Source organism: Schistocerca gregaria, chromosome X (genome assembly GCF_023897955.1).
Source record: "Schistocerca gregaria isolate iqSchGreg1 chromosome X, iqSchGreg1.2, whole genome shotgun sequence".
In the NCBI taxonomy this organism is placed as follows: Eukaryota; Metazoa; Arthropoda; class Insecta; order Orthoptera; family Acrididae; genus Schistocerca; species Schistocerca gregaria.
In genome coordinates, this window is record NC_064931.1 from 699330674 (window position 1) to 699350455 (window position 19782).

General features: G+C 39.7%; 1 long non-coding RNA gene across 3 annotated transcripts in view; it reads left to right on the top strand.

Moving 5' to 3' along the window:
• The window catches only part of LOC126299033 (uncharacterized), a 65692-nt gene that overhangs the window by 28868 nt on the left and 17042 nt on the right, over positions 1–19782 (top strand). For all 3 annotated transcript variants that reach the window (XR_007552710.1, XR_007552712.1, XR_007552711.1), the window contains exons 2-3: positions 835–1102; positions 10649–10872. This is a non-coding gene — a long non-coding RNA (uncharacterized LOC126299033). The remainder of the gene's footprint in view (positions 1–834; positions 1103–10648; positions 10873–19782) is intronic.

The following is a 19782-nucleotide window of genomic DNA, read 5'->3' on the forward strand; positions in this document are numbered from 1 at the left end:
GCAATATCTCCCATTTCATCTTCATCTACCTCCTCTTCCATTTTCATAATATTGTCCTCAAGAACATCGCCCCTGTATAGACCCTCTATATACTCCTTCGTTCTTTCTGCTTTCCCTTCTTTGCTCAGAACTGGGTTTCCATCAAAGCTCTTGATATTCATGCAAGTCATTCTCCTTTCTCCAAACGTCTCTTTAATTTTCCTGTAGGCAGTATCTATCTTGCCCCTCGTGAGATAAGCCTCTACATCCTTACATTTGTCCTCTAGCCGTCCCTGCTTAGCCATTTTGCACATCCTGTTGATCTCATTTTTGAAACGTTTGTATACCTTTTTGCCTGCTTCATGTAGTGCATTTTTATATTTTCTCCTTTCATCAAATTAATCCAATATTTCTTCTGTTACCCAATGATTTCTACTAATCCTCGTCTTTTTACCTACTTGATCCTCTGCTGCTTTCACTACTTCATCCCTCAGAGCTACCCATTCTTCTTCTACTATATTTCATTCCCCCATTCCTGTCAATTGTTCCCTTATGCTCTTCCTGAAACTCTGTACAACCTATGGTTCTTTCAGTTTGTCCAGGTCCCATCTCCTTAAATTCTCACCTTTTTGCAGTATCCTGCCAATATGTTGGAGTTTTATGCTTAATTTTAAAATGAAATAATTTTCATTTTCAGTGGGAATTCTGATAAAAGTTGCTTATACATTATACTTACCTATTAATTTCTACATAGGGCAAAGCATGATGTTCCTTGAAAACAATAATAATTGTAAATTTCATTTTGTGTGTTAATTTGAAGACATTCATATAAATGAGTTGAATGTTGCCTTACAGATACCAGATTGTGATCAAAGCTGTCTCCGTATATCCTGCTGTTTGGATTTTTGATGGTGGGTGACCTAGAATTGATAGTGATTTACCTTACTGGGAATTCAGTGCTTGTTGATGTTCATCATGTATTGGATTTTGGTGACAAGTGTGATGAAACTACTGAAAGAGCTGAATCTTCTCAGAATCGTCAAATAAGCAGTAGTGATGAATTTAATTTGTGAACTTGGCCATGTCACAAAACCTAATATAACGTTGTTGAGAAAATATTCAGGTGAGTGGAAATTAAATAGCACACAAGATTTAAAATTTTGGTGGATTTTTACAGAATGGGTACAGAATCTCATCCTTAGATATGATCCAATTAACAATTTAAAGGCGACATACCTTATTTTTCAGCACCAGATAGTGGTTAGCATCATTTCTGCCATCACCAGAGGAGGGAGTGATACTTCAGATATTTTATACGCAGTATATAAATTTATCTTGATTAAAAGTTAAAAATGTGCAACACATGTACAAGGTGGTCGGAAATAGTCTGAAAAGCTTGTATGGGTGTTGCAGGGTAGGTTTTGCTGAGAAGTAATTTTAAGAAGAAATTAGATAAATCATGCTGTTTCCAAGTTAATTAACATTGAAGTTGATCAATCAGGCCAAAGTGCATGAAAATTCAAGCAGCTCACCATATAAGATTGTTTGTTGCCCTTATTGCGTAGATGATAGCACACAAGTCTGCTGAGCCTTTGGCTCAGATTCAATCCTTCCTATTGTCACATGTTCAATTTTTGTATTGATCTTGGGTTGAATTTGCAGGTGCAGTTGCCTGGTTGTATAACTTCAATGCTAATTAACTTGGAGATGGCACAGTGTAACATTTTTTTCTTATCAGTTGTTTCACAGTGCAAACTACCCTGAAATGTGTTCAAAAACTTTTCAGACTGTTTTTGATCACCATGTATATTCAGTAAGAACTTCCAATGAGCTAATAGGTATCTGGTAAAACAATCTGAAATAAAAGTGCCAAGTAGTGGTTAATTTCAGCTACAGTACTGAAATACTATTAGGTGTCATTGCACACGCTCTCTAAGATAGGTATTTTGGAGACAGTTAAAGCCCAGTCAGCTTACTGCAGTGCCCCATCATTTCTGTTGACCATCACTGGACAGTGGTTGTCTGTAACTCATTTGCTGTGTAACTACTTCAGATCAGAAAAATATAGGCTAGTATCTCTTATAGCTAGCTACATAAACTAAAGTACTCTAACAAGCTGGAACTTTGGTCCTGTAACTATCAGATACCTTAATTTGATGTAGGTCCTATTTTCATATCCACAGGACGATGCTCACCATCTCTAATATGGTGTAAGAAAAAACTGGCATTCAAAACAGCTTATAGTTAACTTGGAATGGATAAATACAGGTCCTATTTTGGCAGCATTGTATACCATTCTTACTGCAAAATAGTGAGAAGTTCAGGTAATGATGATTCAGGTGGAGAGCGATCTTGCTCCCTCCTCTCCAAAGTAGGCTACAAATGCTCAGTAATGTTAAAATCTGGTGATTGTCATGGCCAAAGGAGATAAGACATTTCATCCTTGGTGCTCACAAAACCAGCCCTGGTTGATGGGAGCTGTGTGAATGAATGTGGGCTGTCTCATCTTGAGGCATGTCACTATCATTGGAAACAAAAACTTGACCAGAAATTTTAAACTGTGAAACAAGGTTCATCTGACAAAATGACTCTTCATTTGCACCATAGTCTAGGTTTTATGGCTTTGACATGAGTTTTTTTACAGACATTAGCATCACTGATTGAATTCTAGCTCATCCTGCAACTCCCTGCTTGTGGAGCTCCTTTCACGTCTCCACTCTGACGGGGTTAACAAGTGCAACATTCAGTTCTGCAATGACTTTTGCAGTGTCAATCTCATAATTTTTGTCACTATCCTTTTCAGTGGGTACAATCACTCAGTTTCATCCATTTTGTTACCTAGCAGATGATATTTTTCTGTTTCCTCTCTGTGCAGTATAAATCTTGAAATATGGTGCCTCTTGAAATATGGTGCCTCTTGAAATCCCAAACACCTAGCTTCTCTTGATTAAAGAAGCACCCCCCCCCCCCCCCCCCATAAGTGTTTCCCAGTTTAGAATTCACTCAGCACGGACGATGCACTCGCAACAACACACATGACTGTTCTGACCACGGACACTTACAATGTGTTGAGGACATACAAATAAAACAACACAACGTGTTGGATTGGTTAGCAGCTGCATTTATGTTGAAGCATGCGTTTTTCAGTGTTTCCATATTTTTGTCCAGTCCCTGGATGAGGCCTCCCCTGTTCAGAATGACATGAATATCTATGATCATGGCATCAGCAAAGTTTCTAGATGCTTGCAGAGGATTCTTCAGCATAAAATATGAAGGCCTAGTACATTCTTCCTGTATTTTTCTGTTCATATTTAAGGACCTAGAAATCGACTACTTCACCTATAATTCATCTCATGACCTAGTTTGGCATCACATATTACAGTGATTAAACAAGGCACTGCCTTAGCTTTGACCTGGGAAAATCTTCAGTTGGTTACCTGCTGTTCTGTACGACTGCATTTGTTCCCATTTGTTGACTGACCACCTGCCATTCTCTCTTTAACACTGAGCCTCTGAGGTTTCTTGAAGTAAACAATGCCTCATATGTTTATTGCTGTGTGGCTGTCAGTGGCTACAGGAAAGCCTCGTGTGATCCTACCTTATAATTGTAAAGACTCTTCCATTCTGTGATAGGCTGATTGCTGCAGCAACTGTTTCTCATGACTACATAAACAGTCTCTTGAAAAATTATTTTTCTTACAAATAATGTTTCAATGGGTTAATGGTTCACCATAGTATATGAAAAGCTTTGAATAACATTTCATATTGCTGACTGGAAAGGTGGTTGGCCGGGAACTAATGGTGAATGAATCACCTAAAAGATCCAGTTTACTAAGTAAACTGTTTACTCACTTAGCTGATACAGGGCGTCCAAAAAGTCTTTACCTGATTACATAAATTGATAACTCAGGCTAGAAGTAAGATACAAACTATCAAAGTTTTTTCACACATCAGTCAACTTTCACATGAGCACCCTTGGTAGCACGTAGCAAGTGTAGGCGATACTAAATTTCTGTCCACACATTAGCCAACATCACTGGAGGGATCGATTCAACGATTGTGGTTATCCGTTGCCGTAGGGTTTTTGAAGATCTGGTACACATGTTCAGTAGAACTTGTCCTTGACATAACCCCATAAAAAGAAGTCTAATGGGGTTATGTCAGGAGAGCGTGGAGGCCAAACTGTTGGCCCATCACGACCAATCCATTGCCCAGGAAAGGTCATATTGAGATAGGCACGTACGTCCAAACCCCAATGAGGCGGTGCACCATCTTGCTGAAACAAGACATCGGGGTGATACTGAAGCAGCTGAGGAACAGCATACAGTTGCAACATGTTCAGATACACTGCAGATGTGATGGTAGCCTCAGCGAAGAAGAATGGCCCAATAATTCGATCATGCAGTAGCGCGCACGAAACATTCACCTTTGGACTGCCTCTGGTGCACTCCATGACCTCGCCAGGGGGTTGTGAACCCCAGATGTGCACATTATGGCGATTCACTACTCCACTGACAAAAAAAGGTCACTTCGTCGGAAAAGGCAATTTGTCTGAGATAACCATCATCGTCCTCAATACGCGATAGCATTTCGACCGCGAAGTCATATTGACATGCACTGTCATTGGGCAACAAGGCCTGAACGATTTGCACTTTGTATGCACTAAACAATAAACGTTTGTGTAAAATGTCATGGAGAGAGCTTTTTGGCATGTGTAATTCACGTGAGTCCCTGCGCACAGATTTCTTTGGACTTCACTGAAAAGACTGCCTTAAGGCTTCCACCCTGTCTGCTGAGGTTCTTGGTCGACTAGACCTCGGAAGGTCAGCAACCGATCCTGTGTTCTTGACCTTCTCATACCAGGCTATAATGCTCTTGAAATCAGGTGGATTCCTTCCGAATTTTGTCTGGAATTGTCTGCACTGTGGTTGGTGATCGTGTCTCATGGTACCACAGGACACACTGTGCCTTCTCCTGATTGGTTAATATGGCTTCTTGGACACTGCACCTCATCCACTACTTACGTACTGCGAACGTAAAACAGAAAAAAAACTTTGATAGTTGTAAACAATTCGACACAAGTTTCATATTTGTATCTTACTTCTAGCCCGAGTTTTAAATTTATGTAATTGGGGAAAGTCTTTTCGGACACCCTGTATTTCAGATTTATGTAATGTACCTGTATGTGTAGCTCCAAGCTGAGCTTCACTCAGTGTTCATGATTTGAAAGTCTATCTAGTCTAGTGGAAATGTCTTTTTGGTGGTCTCTTCACCTTCAGTTTCTGACCAACTGCTTTTCAAGCTGATGAAATTCTCTTGATAGCGTTCCATAAAATTTGATGCTGCCTGAACTGGGCAAAATATGTTACTTGTAATAAAAATGACTTTGCAACTGAGACTCTTTATACAGCTTAAGATTGTTGTTAAACCTTATGGTAAATATGCCAATAATAATAATAATAATAATAATAATAATAATAATGACAGAAGTGCTTTGCCATAGACAGATACACAAACAAAAGGTACAAAGCTTTGGTTTGCTAGCTTTTGGAATGAAATGAGCGTGGGCCTGTCTCCCTACATGGTGCTCATTCGACTCCCAGCTCCTTATTGGCCAATGGTGAGTGAGTGTTGGGGTGGAGTGAGGGATGGGGAGAGAGCCAGAAGGCAGAACTTTCCATGAATTATTATACCGCCTAGTGGCTCCTTTCTGTTTAAACCTAGTGTTGTCCGGCCTTCGTCACTATCTCCTTTATGTAGCTGCCCTCTGTTGTCCATTGCGTTCTTTCTCTCATGTTTCTTCCTTCATGCCTTCATAACACCAGCAGAAATACAAATAAAAATGTCCCCTCCCCCCTCTCTCCATAGAGAGATCGAGAGAGTGGGGGGGGGGGGGGTCGTACTTAAAGTGCATTTGTACAGTTCTGAACGCAAAATGAAGTACTGTAATGACTAAGGCACTAGACTTAAGTCTGGGAGAAATGAGGCTCAGGTTGGGATTTTACTGGAAATGATTGAGATGAAGGCTAGGATGGTTCCTCTGAGGAAGGAATGGTGCTATTTACTTTTCCAGCCTTGCTCAGATTATAATGTTCATGTCACTGGTGGAATGTTAAACTCCAATCATATTGCTTCCTTTGATTTTAAACAGTTCCCTTCTGGAGGCTGCATGAAGAGGAATGCATTATTTCAGGAATGAATAAGAGTTTCAGTATAATAGCTCTCATTAGAGAACAGAACTATTCTTCTCCACAGTGGACTGTTATCAGTGACACAGTTCTGAAGGTACTTCGGGTTTCACTGCACTGATTCTAAACCCTGTTAATCACATGGGATATTTGTCTACTGCTTTGACTTGGTAACATGCTCTGGACTAATTACTATTTAAAGTTTATCTTTGTAACAATTTTTGTCTTATGTGTGAAACTGGATGGAGGAACTGATGTGATCTTATTCCTTCAATTAATTTTAGTTCAAATGGTTCAAATGGCTCTGAGCACTATGGGACTCAACTGCTGTGGTCATTAGTCCCCTAGAACTTAGAACTACTTAAACCTAACTAACCTAAGGACATCACACACATCCATGCCCGAGGCAGGATTCGAACCTGCGACCGTAGCAGTCGCACGGTTCCGGACTGCGCGCCTAGAACCGCGAGACCACCGCGGCCGGCCTTAATTTTAGTACCTTTGTTGCCGGCCGGAGTGGCTGTGCGGTTCTAGGCGCTACAGTCTGGAACCGAGCAACCACTACGGTCTCAGGTTCGAATCCTGCCTCGGGCATGGATGTGTGTGGTGTCCTTAGGTTAGTTCGGTTTAATTAGTTGAAAGTTCTAGGCGACTGATGACCTCAGATGTTAAGTCGCATAGTGCTCAGAGCCAAGTACATTTGTTGTCAATAACTGTCCTGACTGGTGGCCGTTTATAAAAAGTTCTATATTCTTTTTAGGCTTTCATCATTAAATTCAGGTTTTACAAACTGAAATGTTAATGCAAACTAAGAATTTTTATTTTTGTTTGCCAAAAGCTGTGACACCACTTATCTCAATGTTCTTCATTAAAGTGATTGCAGTTGTGAGTTGTTAATTTTCCCTCTCCTTTTATTTTTGACTTTAAATAATTTCAGGTGAAAGTATCTCATCAAACCATCATCTTACAGATGTTGCAGTGCAAGCCCAACTGTTAAATATCAGTAATAAAATTTGCTGTAGTTGACGTTTTCCTGTCAGTTTTGGCCACTGAGAAGGTATTTTACTTCTGCCTTAGTTCAAAAATGTGCATTCTGTAATTAATAGAAAGGTTTCATGAAGTTCCAGAGCATTTCTTCCCACTTTGTCCCCTGTCAGTGAATCACATGATCATATTGTCCTTGTCAGTATCATAATCAAAGTCACTGACTTTACTTTTTATTGTATACTAGTCTCTTTGTAGGTTTGAACAAAGTCCCATTTCTGTTTACATGTAACGGCATTGCCTTAATTTTCTCATCTACATCTACATCTACATCTACATCTGGATCCATGTGGATACTCTGCAAATAACACGTAAGTGCCTGGCAAAGGGTTCATCAAACCACATTCACAATAATAGTCTATTATTCCACTCTCAAACAGCGCACAGAAAAAAAAAAGAACACCTGTATCTCTTTGTGTGAGCTCTGATTTCCCTTATTTTATGATGATTGTTTCTCCCTATGTAGGTCAGTGTCAACAAAATATTTTCGTGTTATGACAAGAAAGTTGGTGATTCAGATTTTGTGGGCAGATTCTGCCGCAATGAAAAACACCTATGTTTTAATGGTGTTCATCACAAATCTAGTATCATGTCCATGACACTGTCTCCCCCGTTTGTCAGTAATACAATGTGTGCTTCTGCTCTTTGAACTTTCTTGGTGTATTCCTTTAAATCTATCTGGCAAGGGTACCACGCTGCACACCAGTATTCCCTAACAGGATGGACAAGCATAGTGTAGGCAGTCTCTTTAGTGGCAGTTGCATCTTCTAAGTATTCTTCCAATAAATCAGTAATCAGTTCTTGATTTGCCTTCCCACAACATTTTCAGTGTTCATTACAGTTGAAGTTGTTCATAGTTGTAATTCTTGGGTATTTAGTAGAAGTTGTGACATTTAGATTCGACTGATTTATCATGTAACCGAAGTTTAATGGATTCCTTTTAGCACTCATGTGAACGAACTCTCACTTTTTGTTATTTTGGATCAATTGCCAGTTTTTTGCACCATACAGATATCTTTCTTGAATCGTTCTGCAATTTTTCATCTCTTGAGGACTTTACTAGATGACAAATGACAGCATCATCTGCAAACAACCCAAGACAGCTTATCAAATTTTCTCGTAAATTGTTCAACAAAGAGCAGAGGGCCTGTAACACTACCTTGAGGAATACCAGAAATCACTTCTGTTTGATTTTCCGTAGTTAATACAAACTGTGACCCCTCTGACAGGAATGACAAGTCCAGTCACATAACTGAGACGATATTCCATAAGCACACAGTTTTATTAAGTCGTTCGCGTAATATTGTCAGAAGCCTTTCGGAAATCAAGAAGGGAGAGATAGAGAGATTGTGAGTGTGAGTGTCCTGTTGCATATCAGCATTAATGATATGACTGTAATTCAGTGGATTACTCCTACCTTTCTTGAATAATGGTGTGATCAGTTCAGCTTTCCAGTCTGTCGTCAAGCAAGCAGTTGTATATGATTAAGTATGGAGCTATTTCTTAAACATGCTCTGAAAGGAACCTAATTGGTATAGTCTGGAGCAGAAAACTTTCTTTTATTAAGTGATTTAAGTTGCTTCACTACTCTGAGCATATCTACTTCTAAGTTCCTTATGTTGGCAGCTGTTCTTGATTTGAATTCTGGAATATTTTTTTAGTCTTCTGTGTTGAAGGCATTTTGAAAGACTGTGTTTCATAACTCTGCTTTCACAGCACTGTCATTGATAGTATTTAGATAGCTATTGTGCAGGAAAGGCTTTGACTTTGTCTTGCCGTTAGCATACTTTACATTCGATCAGACTCTTTGGATTTTCTGCCAAGTTTAGAGATAAAGTTTCATTGTGAAACTATTATAAGCATCCCACATTGATGTCTGTGCTAACCTTGCAGCTTCTGTAAAAGATTGACAGTCGGAGATTTCGCATTAATTTAAACTTGGCTTTTTCCGATTTTTGTCACTGTGAGTGTATAAATATGTATCATGATTTTAGATTGGTTTCATTTCTATGCTGATCAAAATATCTTTGTCCATTTTCATATTTCTGGTTGTAACTTTGATACTCTCTTTTGAACTATGACTTCAGTCTTAAGTGATTGACCTGTACCCTCAACGCGGCATGTCACAAGTGCTGAACAGCTATTCATACAGCATAATTTTGATATATGAAACTCTGACACTGTGGATAATATTCCATATGCTGGTCTTGTCAAGCTGTTTTCTTCCATCTTTGTGGATGCACAAGAAATTCTTCGATTTCACAACTTCAAAGCAACTCCTGTTGAACATTTGAGCCCTATTGGCTAATTAGCTCTATGGATGCGGTATGGTTGGCATATTTCCCCACTGGAATTCTGCATTAAGTTTGTTGTGCAACTTCACTACTACTCTATGTTCAGTTCTTGTAACCTGGTAAAACAACTTTGAAGTTAATTCAGAAACTCGGATGATACGGAAAATTATATTGGTCGGACCAAACCAGCCCAAATTCCAGCAAGGCATTCATTACGCATTTAAAGCTGTGTGATTGTATTGAAAACACAAGGTGCAAATGCTGTTGTGGGGCTAAACATATGGAATTAGATGAATTTGTGGCAGGCCAGTCATAGAACTGATGACTAACAGAAGACAACAGCCTAGTCCACGAAAGCCACAAGTGCATAATTCTCTGGTTCCCATACTGTTCGGAATGTCTTCAAAAGTTCTGTAAAAGATTTGTGTGATTTCTGTGTTTCGCATTGCAATTAAATCATACACAATTAGTCTGACTGAAAAACTACTCAGGCAGTCTGCCTCTATTGGCTTGTAATTGATATAGAAGTTTTGTTAAAGGATATGGCCAATTTCACATCAAGGTAAAAGTGATACATGAGGTAATGCACTGCTCATAACACTAATGGATCAGAAGTTACTCTGAAATTCTATCCTTCTTTTCTTCAGTACGCCACTTATTCCAAATCATAATCATCATCATCTTCTTCTTCTTCCTCTTCCTCTTCGTCTAGTGGGATGTGGAAAATCGCCTAAAACCACATCCAGGCTGGTCGGCACAGTGGCCCTCATCGTTAATCCACTTGGCCGATTCAAGCCGGGGCTGGCGCATCTACCAGAGTCCAGGAAGCAGCGTATTAGTGCTTTCTGCTAACCTTGTGGGTACTCCACTTATTCCAAATGTGATGTAATATTCTATTTTATAGGACATTGTTGGTAAAAACATAAAAATTAATTACCTTGTTTTTATTGATCATTTTGTATGCTGCTGCAATAACATGTAACTGTAACCTACAGTTGTTTACAGGTTACTGAAGAGGCTCAAAATTTTTTAGATTTGGGGTAAGTGGGTGAAGATACTTTGGATAGATGGTAGACATTTTATGATATTTTAAATGGGCGCCACTTCTATAAGGCGAAATAAAATGATCATACTCTCTTATAGGGCAGGAGATGCTGTCTGGGGATGTTCATCCACCTGACGCAAGTTTGTTAAATGCCACTCCAATGACTTGCACATCTCTGGGATGAGGATTAGATGAAATTGTTAGAACAGCACAAACATCTCGTCCCTGAGTGAAGAAAATATGTGAACTGGCCAGGAATCGAGCCCGGAACTTCACCATGTAGAGGCAGCAATGCTGACAACTAGCTGTGGAAAACTGTAAGGTATTTATTTTTGCAGATTGCTTAAGATAGTTCCCTATCTTCTTGACACTAGTTTCACTTGAATGTGTCTTCAATATTGACTTAACCACCAGCCTTGCCACCCAGGCGTAACTAAAAACTTAAGATAGAACCTCAATTTGCTATTATGCAAGTTTGCCAATCATAATTTAATAGTAGGAGAATACTTAATTCTCCCAACAATCAGTAAGATGAGAATTACATTTTTGTAAGTGGTGGGTATGACAGGGCATCATGCGAAACATTACTAAATGTATTTCTGGGAACTACCTAGACCAGAATTTTTGGAAGCCCACTCATGATAGAAATATATTGTGCCTAATAGCAATAAACAAATCTGACCTCATCTCTTTGGCAATGTCCACATAGAAACTGGTATCGGACATAGGGCAACTAAAGCAAATAGGATTTATATTTTCAGTAAAACAGATAGAGGCAGTTGTCATATCTTAGTAAGGAACTCCAAACCTTTACTTCTGGAAAGGATTTTGTAGAACTACTGTGACTAAAGTTGAGAAGAAAGGTTACCGTGTGCTTAACAGATATTTCCCTAGTAGAACAGTTCATGGTGGGAGGGGCCTCTTTGGGGGAGCGGGGGAGGGGGGGAGGATGGGTATAAACTCACTGCAAAGAAAGTTACTACTGTATAATAGGTGTAAAACAAAGCATAATGCTCAAGAGAGGGAGGTTCTGAATTAAACATGTTTGGCTGTCTAAGAGGATAATGTGTTAAGCTTCCAAGAACTAGCATAGCAAAATATTATGGAAAGATCTCTCGCAAAACTCAAATATATATTCCAATTGTATATAAAGGTTTGTAAGAGTACCAAAGTTAGTGTCCAGAAACTCGTGGAGGAAACAGGAACTGAGATTAAAGGAAGGAAAGCAAAAGCAGGAACACTAAACTCTGTTTTAAAATGTTCCTTTACAACAGAAAATGCAGAGGTGTTTCCCCAGTTTAACTCCGTCATTACAAAGATAAGTGGTAGATATTGGTGACATTGGTGTTGAGAAACAGTTGAAATCATCAAAATTGACTGAATCTGTGGGGCCTGATATAATCCTTATTAGATCCTATATAGAATATGTGGCTGAGTTAGCCACCTCCCCCCCCCCCCCCTTCCACACACACACACACACACACACACACACACACACACACACACACACACCACCTCAACTTCAATCTACCATAGACTCCTTAAAAAAAGTCAGGAGCAACCAGGTGACACTCAGCTATGAGAAGGGTAACAGAAGTGATCCACAAAACTACCATCCAATGTCCTTGACACCCATTTCTTGTAGAATCTTAGAGTATATGATGTTCCTTGATCAATATCACCTCCACGACAACCAGCATGGATTTCGAAAACATCCTGAAATTTGTGGATTGAGGTAGTCAGTGTTTCCAGACTTCCAAAGCATTTGACTCGGTATCACACTAAGGCTTACTAACAAAAGCACAGGCATATGGAGTATCGAACGGAATTAGTGAGTAGATTGAGGATTTCTTGTTACAGAGAACACAGCATACTGCCTTGAATGGAGAGTCATTGATAAGCACAGAAGGAACTTCAGGTGTGCTCCAGGGAAGTGTGTTGGAGCCCTTGCTGTTCATATTTTATATTAATAAAATTTTGCATTTCACAAAATGAAAGAAACCTACATAACTTCAGTGTGCTGGGTATAGTGGAACAGTAACTCATTTTTAGATTGTGATGTAAAATGGGACAGCCAGAGTTGCAACTAAAATGTATGTTCCTTTAGTCAGTGACCGGTTTCAGACTCTGCCCATTCCCAAACTAGCCAATGTTTAACAAGTAAAATGGGCATCAAAAATAGCAGTGAACAAAGTGGGTTCTTATTTGTGTGATCCCAACTAATGTTCGTTAATGTATCCAACAATTAAAATATCAGTGTGTCATAGCTGGAATCACTCAACCTGTACAAATACCTGGGTGTAACAACTTATAAGGATATGAATTGGAGCAATCACGGAGGTTCAGTCATACGTAAAGCAGATGGTAGACTTCGATTCATTGATACAACAATAGGGACCTACTAGAAGTCCATACCCTGAGTACTTTCAAGAACTCGAGGGACCATTCCCATTTGTTTGACCAATGGGAGAGAGTCATGGAGATATTAAAAACTAAACTAACTTCAAATTAGTTGCTACTAAAATTTGAAAGTTTATGTAGCAATTTTAAAGAACCAACTTTTAATGATAAGATTAATACTCTACAAAAACTCACTACATATGGTTCTCATAGGGGTTAAATGTATTTTCAGTGCACACACAGGCATTCAAGCACTCATTCAGCCTACATTCCATGCACAACTGGAGTGAGAGGAAAGCCTGAATAACTGGCTCAGTGGGAAGTGCCTCCGCCATGCACTTAGTAGTGGTTTGCAGGGTGTGGTTCTAGATACAGAAATCATAATCTGCTCCTGCTCCTGCTCCTGGAGTTCTCTTCAGTCTTCACAATACACATTCGCAGCAGATAAAGTTCAAAATACATTTATTATAAATATAAATTTATTCGTATAATTCTGCTGAGTACTACTGTGCATGAGTACTCACGCAAATGACTTAGCAGACGTGGTAACCTAGGAATTGTGTAATGATAGTTCCACAGCTCAGTGTACAATCACTTTGCATTCTGTCAACACTCTCAGATAGTCACGTGTCAGTGGGAAGGACATAGGTTGGGAATGATGGATCACCTACATCTATACTCTGCAGACCACTCTGAGGTGCACAGCTAACAGCAAGTTGTGTAGCTTATCATTCATTTCTGTAATTTTCGTAATTAATCACTATTTAGAGATTGCACTTGATCCTCAAGTTACATGGTTCTGTCATTCTAGGCTTGGTAACGCATCAGTAATGCCTCGAAAATGTGTGTATAGGTCATCGTAATTGTTAAACATTCTCTAAATATATATTAAACATTAAAATATTACAGCAGTCTTAGAAAAAGTTTTATCTGTATAAATGATGGTATAAACAGAGCAATATTGACTGTTAATCAGTCCACCATTACATTGGTATATAGCTTGCTTCTTTCATTTAGTTATGTTGGACATTCTGTGATCATTCAACTTGAACTTAATAATGGCTATAAAGCCAAAATCACAGTTGTGTGAAATACAAGAACAGTAAATACAGTTAAATGGCAAAAATCCTTTCTAAACAGATGTGTGTATATAGGAGGAATACTGAGTCACTGATTATACTTGAGATTCTGTCTACTCAGTCTCGTTTCTAAGCAAGTAGAGTCCACTTGCAGTCAGAAACAGACAGGTGATGAGTGGGTTGCAGTGGAAACTTCTGAGTTGAGTCTAAGAGCACATGGTGATAAGTTTAAACTGAGTATATGTAGCTCATTCCTGATATCTACCTCCATGGCCTTTTTCTCCATGTTTCACAAAATAATACATCCTGAAACATTTAGTAGAATTAAACAGGAGTTGCTACTTCTGTGAATAGCCACATGTCTGCTTAATGTAGAAATATTGGATACACAAACATTTTTCGTTCCTCACAAGTAATTTCCACTTCATAATATGATCATATGGCACCCATATTGATATTCAAAAATGTGGAAGTTTTTTAAAATGTTAATCATATCCAGTAAGCAATATTGTGATTATGTATAAATATGTAATTTAATGTGGAACCCAAATTTTTCCCGTGACAGTTCTCCTTTTCATTCTGGATCATGATTCTTTTTCCATAGTAGTAGTGCAGTGATGATAGTGGTAGACTATTTGAAAAGAAAAAAAAAAGGTGCAAGGAGATGCTGTCACAGCTTATCTATCAAAGTAGAGAAGACTTAAGTTGGCTGTCACGTTAGTGGACTGAGAAAACCATTAGGTCGAGTGGGCATTGCCCCCAGTTTTTAATAAATACTGGTAAATCTTGCAGTTTCATCTGGGGCATTAGAGAAAAATGTGATAAATTGTCAACGTGTCATTGTTTTCAGGCCATTATTGATTTTTTTGAAGGATTACACCAATTTATACTGTGCATATAAAAATGTTTATTTTAAAATAAATTTTTGTACAAATGAATGTTTGACCGCATTGAACTAGGACTCTTACTTACCACAATCAGTGCTGTACTGGAGCTAGATGAGCACAACTTGTGACACAACTCAAACCTCCTGAAATCAGATTTTTACTACTTTCAAAAATCCACAGCAGCTGTCCTCCATACGATGAGTGGAAGGGTAAAGAATGGACTAAGAGTAAGAGAATGTGTCTTCCATAAATACTAGTCCGACGTGTAGAGGGAAACCTTTGTTGTGCTTGGATTGTAGAATAGGGGTACTACAAGACAGAAGTTTTCCTGCAAAAACCTGTGAAATGCAAAAGGTCAGGTCTTGAGTTGGGTATAGTTTTTAGATGTTGGGAAGCTTCACTGCTTCCCTACATATTCAGCATTCTAAGACATTCTCATTTCACAGTAAAGTTTGAAAGTTTCTGCAAGAGCTTTCATTAATTGGGTCCATGGTTGTTGCCACAACTTCTGTCATCTGCGGGATTTGCTGTCGACTGCCAGTAATACACTGAAGAGCCAAACAATCTGGTACGCCTGCCTAATATCGTATAGGGCTCCCACCAGTGCACAGAAGTGCTGCAACACAATGTGGAATGGACTCGACTAATGTTTGAACTAGTGCTGGATTGAATTGACCCTATCAATCCTGCAGGGCTGTCCATAATCCTGTAAGGGCGGAGATCTCTTCTGAACAGCAAGTTGCAAAGCATCCCAGATATGCTCAATAATGTTCATGTCTGGGGAGTTTGGTGGCCAGCAGAAGTGTTTAAACTCCAAGTGTGTTCCTGGAGCCACTCAGTAGTGATGTGGGGTGTTGCATTGTCCTTCTGGAATTGCCCAAGTCCATCAGAATGCACAATGACACGAGTGGATGCAGGTAATCAGGCAGGATGCTTATGTATGTGTCACCTGTCAGAGTTTTACCTAGACATTCATCACTCCAACTGCCCATGCCCCACATCATGACAGTCTCCATCAGCTTGAACAGTCCGCTGCTGTCATGCAGGGTCCATGGATTCGTGAGGTTGTCTCCATACCTGTACATGTCCATCCACTCAATACAATTTGAAACAAGACTAGTCCTACCAGGCAACATGTTTCCAGTCAACAGTCCAATGTCGGCATTGGTGAGTCCAGGTGAGGTGTAAAGCTTTGTGTCGTGCAGTCATCCAGGGTACATGAGTGTGCCTTCGGCTCCAAAAGCCCATAACGCTGTTGGGTTGAATGATTCACTTACTGACACATGTTGTTGACCCAGCATTGAAATCTGCAGCAATTTGTGGAACGGTTGCACTTTGGTCACATTGAACGATTAATTTCAATTGTTGTTGGTCCTGTTCTTGTAGGATATTTTGCTGGCTGCAGCGATATCAGGGATTTGATGTTTCACCGGATTCCTTATACGGTACACTCCTCAACACTCCTGAAATGGTCATACGGGAAAATCCCCACTTTATTGCTACCTCAGAGATTGCTCATACGCCGACTATAACACTGCATTCAAACTTGCTTACATGTTGTCAAGCTGCCATTGTCTTAAATGTCAATAAGCTGCCATTGTAGCAATCTGACAATTGTGCCAGACACTTGTTGTCTTGTGTAAGCGGTGTTGACTGCAGCACTGTGATATGCCTATTTATGTATCTCTGTATTTGAATACACATGCCTATACCAGGTTTTTTTTGTGTATAACAGTCTTAACATCTCCTACAGGTGCTTGGAGGAGCCCAAATATTTTCATTTCAGTGAAAAGGAAAGTCAAATCTGCCTTTAGTGGCTTAGATGAACCATTGGGTACTTCAAAAGTACAATGCCATGATTTGTATTAAATCGTGCATTTGATCTTTATATGTTACATTGTTAATTTTCTATCATCCATCCAGCATACAAATTTTGTTGACTCTTAAATCATTTAAATTTTTGGGGGTTGTCCTTTCAATCTGACAGTCCGTTCTTTCCTTGTAATTCTGAAACTAAGGCAGTGCTTGGTGCTTAATGGCCTCACTGTCATCGTACTAAGCAGCAATTACAACATAAAACTTATCCAGAAGTCCAGTAGTCATTGCAAACAAGTTGTGGAAAGAAAGTCCTGTACAAATTGATTCATTGAAGTTTTTAGTGCTTTGTGAGATCCCTATCATGGTAGGACCTTCTGTTACAGTAAAATGCCAGTCATAAGTAACAATTAAGCATATTATAATGTCACGTAGAGGAGGGTGTAAGTAGATGAATGACGAACACTAACTTCACTTAACAAAGGTTTATTCAGCACTTGCACGTACAAGAGCGAACAGCCTCCGGCCAGAACACATACGGTATATATACAGCCACAGAACATTCCAGTACAATGAGTCTTGCCATTTGTGGATACTTCTAGAATGTACTCGAACCTAATATAGAAATTACAATTTTTCAGTTCAGGTGAGTTTTGAACACACTACCATCCATGCAACAATCTAGTATCATAATCATTACACTATGGCGACTGCACTACTCAGCTTCTTCTGCAACATTGCTCCCTCCTTAAGAGAACATCATCTCTGTGTTATGCCCCCCTAGTCCGGGAATGAGTCATTAGTCGTGCATACTCAGACTACTGATGACTGATGTTTGCCCTGGCGGTGATCTTCTTAGAACTTCCTTTGCCGCTTTGTTCTTTGTTTCCTTTCTGTTTGTTGCCTTTCTGTTTGTTGCCTTTCTGTTTGTTGCCTTTCTGTTTGTTGCCTTTCTGTTTGTTGCCTTTCTGTTTGTTGCCTTTCTGTTTGTTGCCTGTCGCTGGAGCTTCGAATTTACAATGGGTTGCAGGATCCTTATAGGGCTTCATTTGAAGGACATGGGCCATATCTCTGATCTTTTGTCTTGTCTGGATCGAAATCTTCAACTTCACAAGTAGCATCAGACAACTGTTTCACAACATTATAAGGTACAAAGTAGCGCCTGAGGACCAACCTTCCAAACAGGAGTGAAGATAGAGACGAGATCACCAGGCTGGTAGACAACAGGGTGGTGGCTCACGTCATACCTTCGGCGATTGTTTTCTTGAGCCTGCAGTGTGTGGTGTCAAGCTAACTGCCGAGCTTCCTCAGCTCTGGTTAGCACCTGGCTGATGTAGTCATGGTCCACGTCATCAGGATGTAATGGAAACAGTGTCCATAGTCGTCTTTATCGCCTCACGACCGTGCACCAGTAAAAATAGTGTAAATCCTGTGGTGTCTTGTTTTGCGGTGTTGTAGGCAGACGTCACAAAAGGTAGCACCTCATCCCAATTGCTCTGCTGAACACTGACGAACACTGATAGCATGTCAATATCTTATTAAGGTATTCAGTAAGACCTTTAGTTTGCGGATGGTAGGCAGTCGTCATGTGATGAGTAATGTTGCACCGACGACTTCTCTGTCACAAGATTGAATTGAAAAACTTTCCTTCCATCTGTAATTAATGACTTTGAAGCACTGTGTTTTAATACAATGTCTTCTACGATGAATTTGGATACCTGGAATGCTTCGGCTGTTTTCACAGCTTTTGTAATGACATAGCGTGTCAGATAATCAGTGCAAACAATAATCCATCTATTGCCACTAGCAAACGTTGGAAGTCATCCGAGGAAGTCAATCCCAACATGCTGGAAAGGCGTTTCGGCTGGTGGAATTGGTATGAATTGGCCAGGTGGTTTCTGAGAAAACTAGAAGCAGTGTGTCCTAGAAGCATAGGCTATAACTTTCTCTTTTCCAGCCAAAATCTGTACCAGAACAGTACCGATCCTATACCCACTGTCATCTGTGTGTAGTTTTGTAGGTGCACTCTTATCATACAGACCAAGTACAGGGTCAGTCATCAGAGCTTTTCGCAACAAATCAAAAGAATCTTGTTGAGCATCACCCCAGATAAATTTAGCATCGGCTTTTAACAACTCTTGGAATGGCCTGGCTTTGAAACAAGACTTTGATAAAACGATGATAATAAGAACATAATCCGAGGAAGCTTCTAACATCTCTAATACTTTTAGGAATAGGAATTCTGTTACAGCTCTCACCTTTTCTGGGTCTGGCTGCACACCTTTGTTTGACACAAGGTGCCCAAGTATTTTGATTTCTTTTGCTCCAAAGAGATACTTTCTTGGATTAAGTTTGTCGGGCTTGTTGGAGACACTTAAGAATGGCCCTCAGGCTTGTTATGAGTCCATCAAATGTCTGAGAACACTATAATGTCATCTAAATAACAGAGACACATCGTCCACTTCAGGTGCCTTAGAAGATTGTCCATCATTCGTTCAAAAGTTGCTGCTGAATTACACAAACGAAACAGCATTATCTTAAACTCGTACAGGCCCTTGCAGGGTGATGAATGCATTTTTCTCATGATCAGCCCCATCTACTTCGATTTGCCAGTAGCCAGAGTTCATGTCCATGGTTGAGAAAAACTTAGCCCCCTTCAGTCACTCTAGTGTATTGTCAATTTGTGGAAGAGGGTAAACATCCTTTTTAGTTACCTTCTTAAGCTTCCTGTAATCAATACAAAAGCACCAACTGCCATCCTTCTTACTAACGAGAACCACTGGTGATGACCATGGGCTCTGTAAAGGCTGAATAATGTCATTCTTCGTCATTTTCTCTACCTCGTTGCGAATATTCGACATTCTGTTGCAGGCACACGGTATCCTCTCTGGCTTATTGGTTGATGGTCTCCAGTGCTGATCTGGTGCTTCACCATCAGTTTGTCTAATTTGCTCTTCACCTGTGGATTGAAGCATTTAGAGAACTCTTGAAGAATGGCAAGTAGCTTCTTCTGTTGTTCCTTAGTGAGATTTGGTGATTGTGTCAAACTCT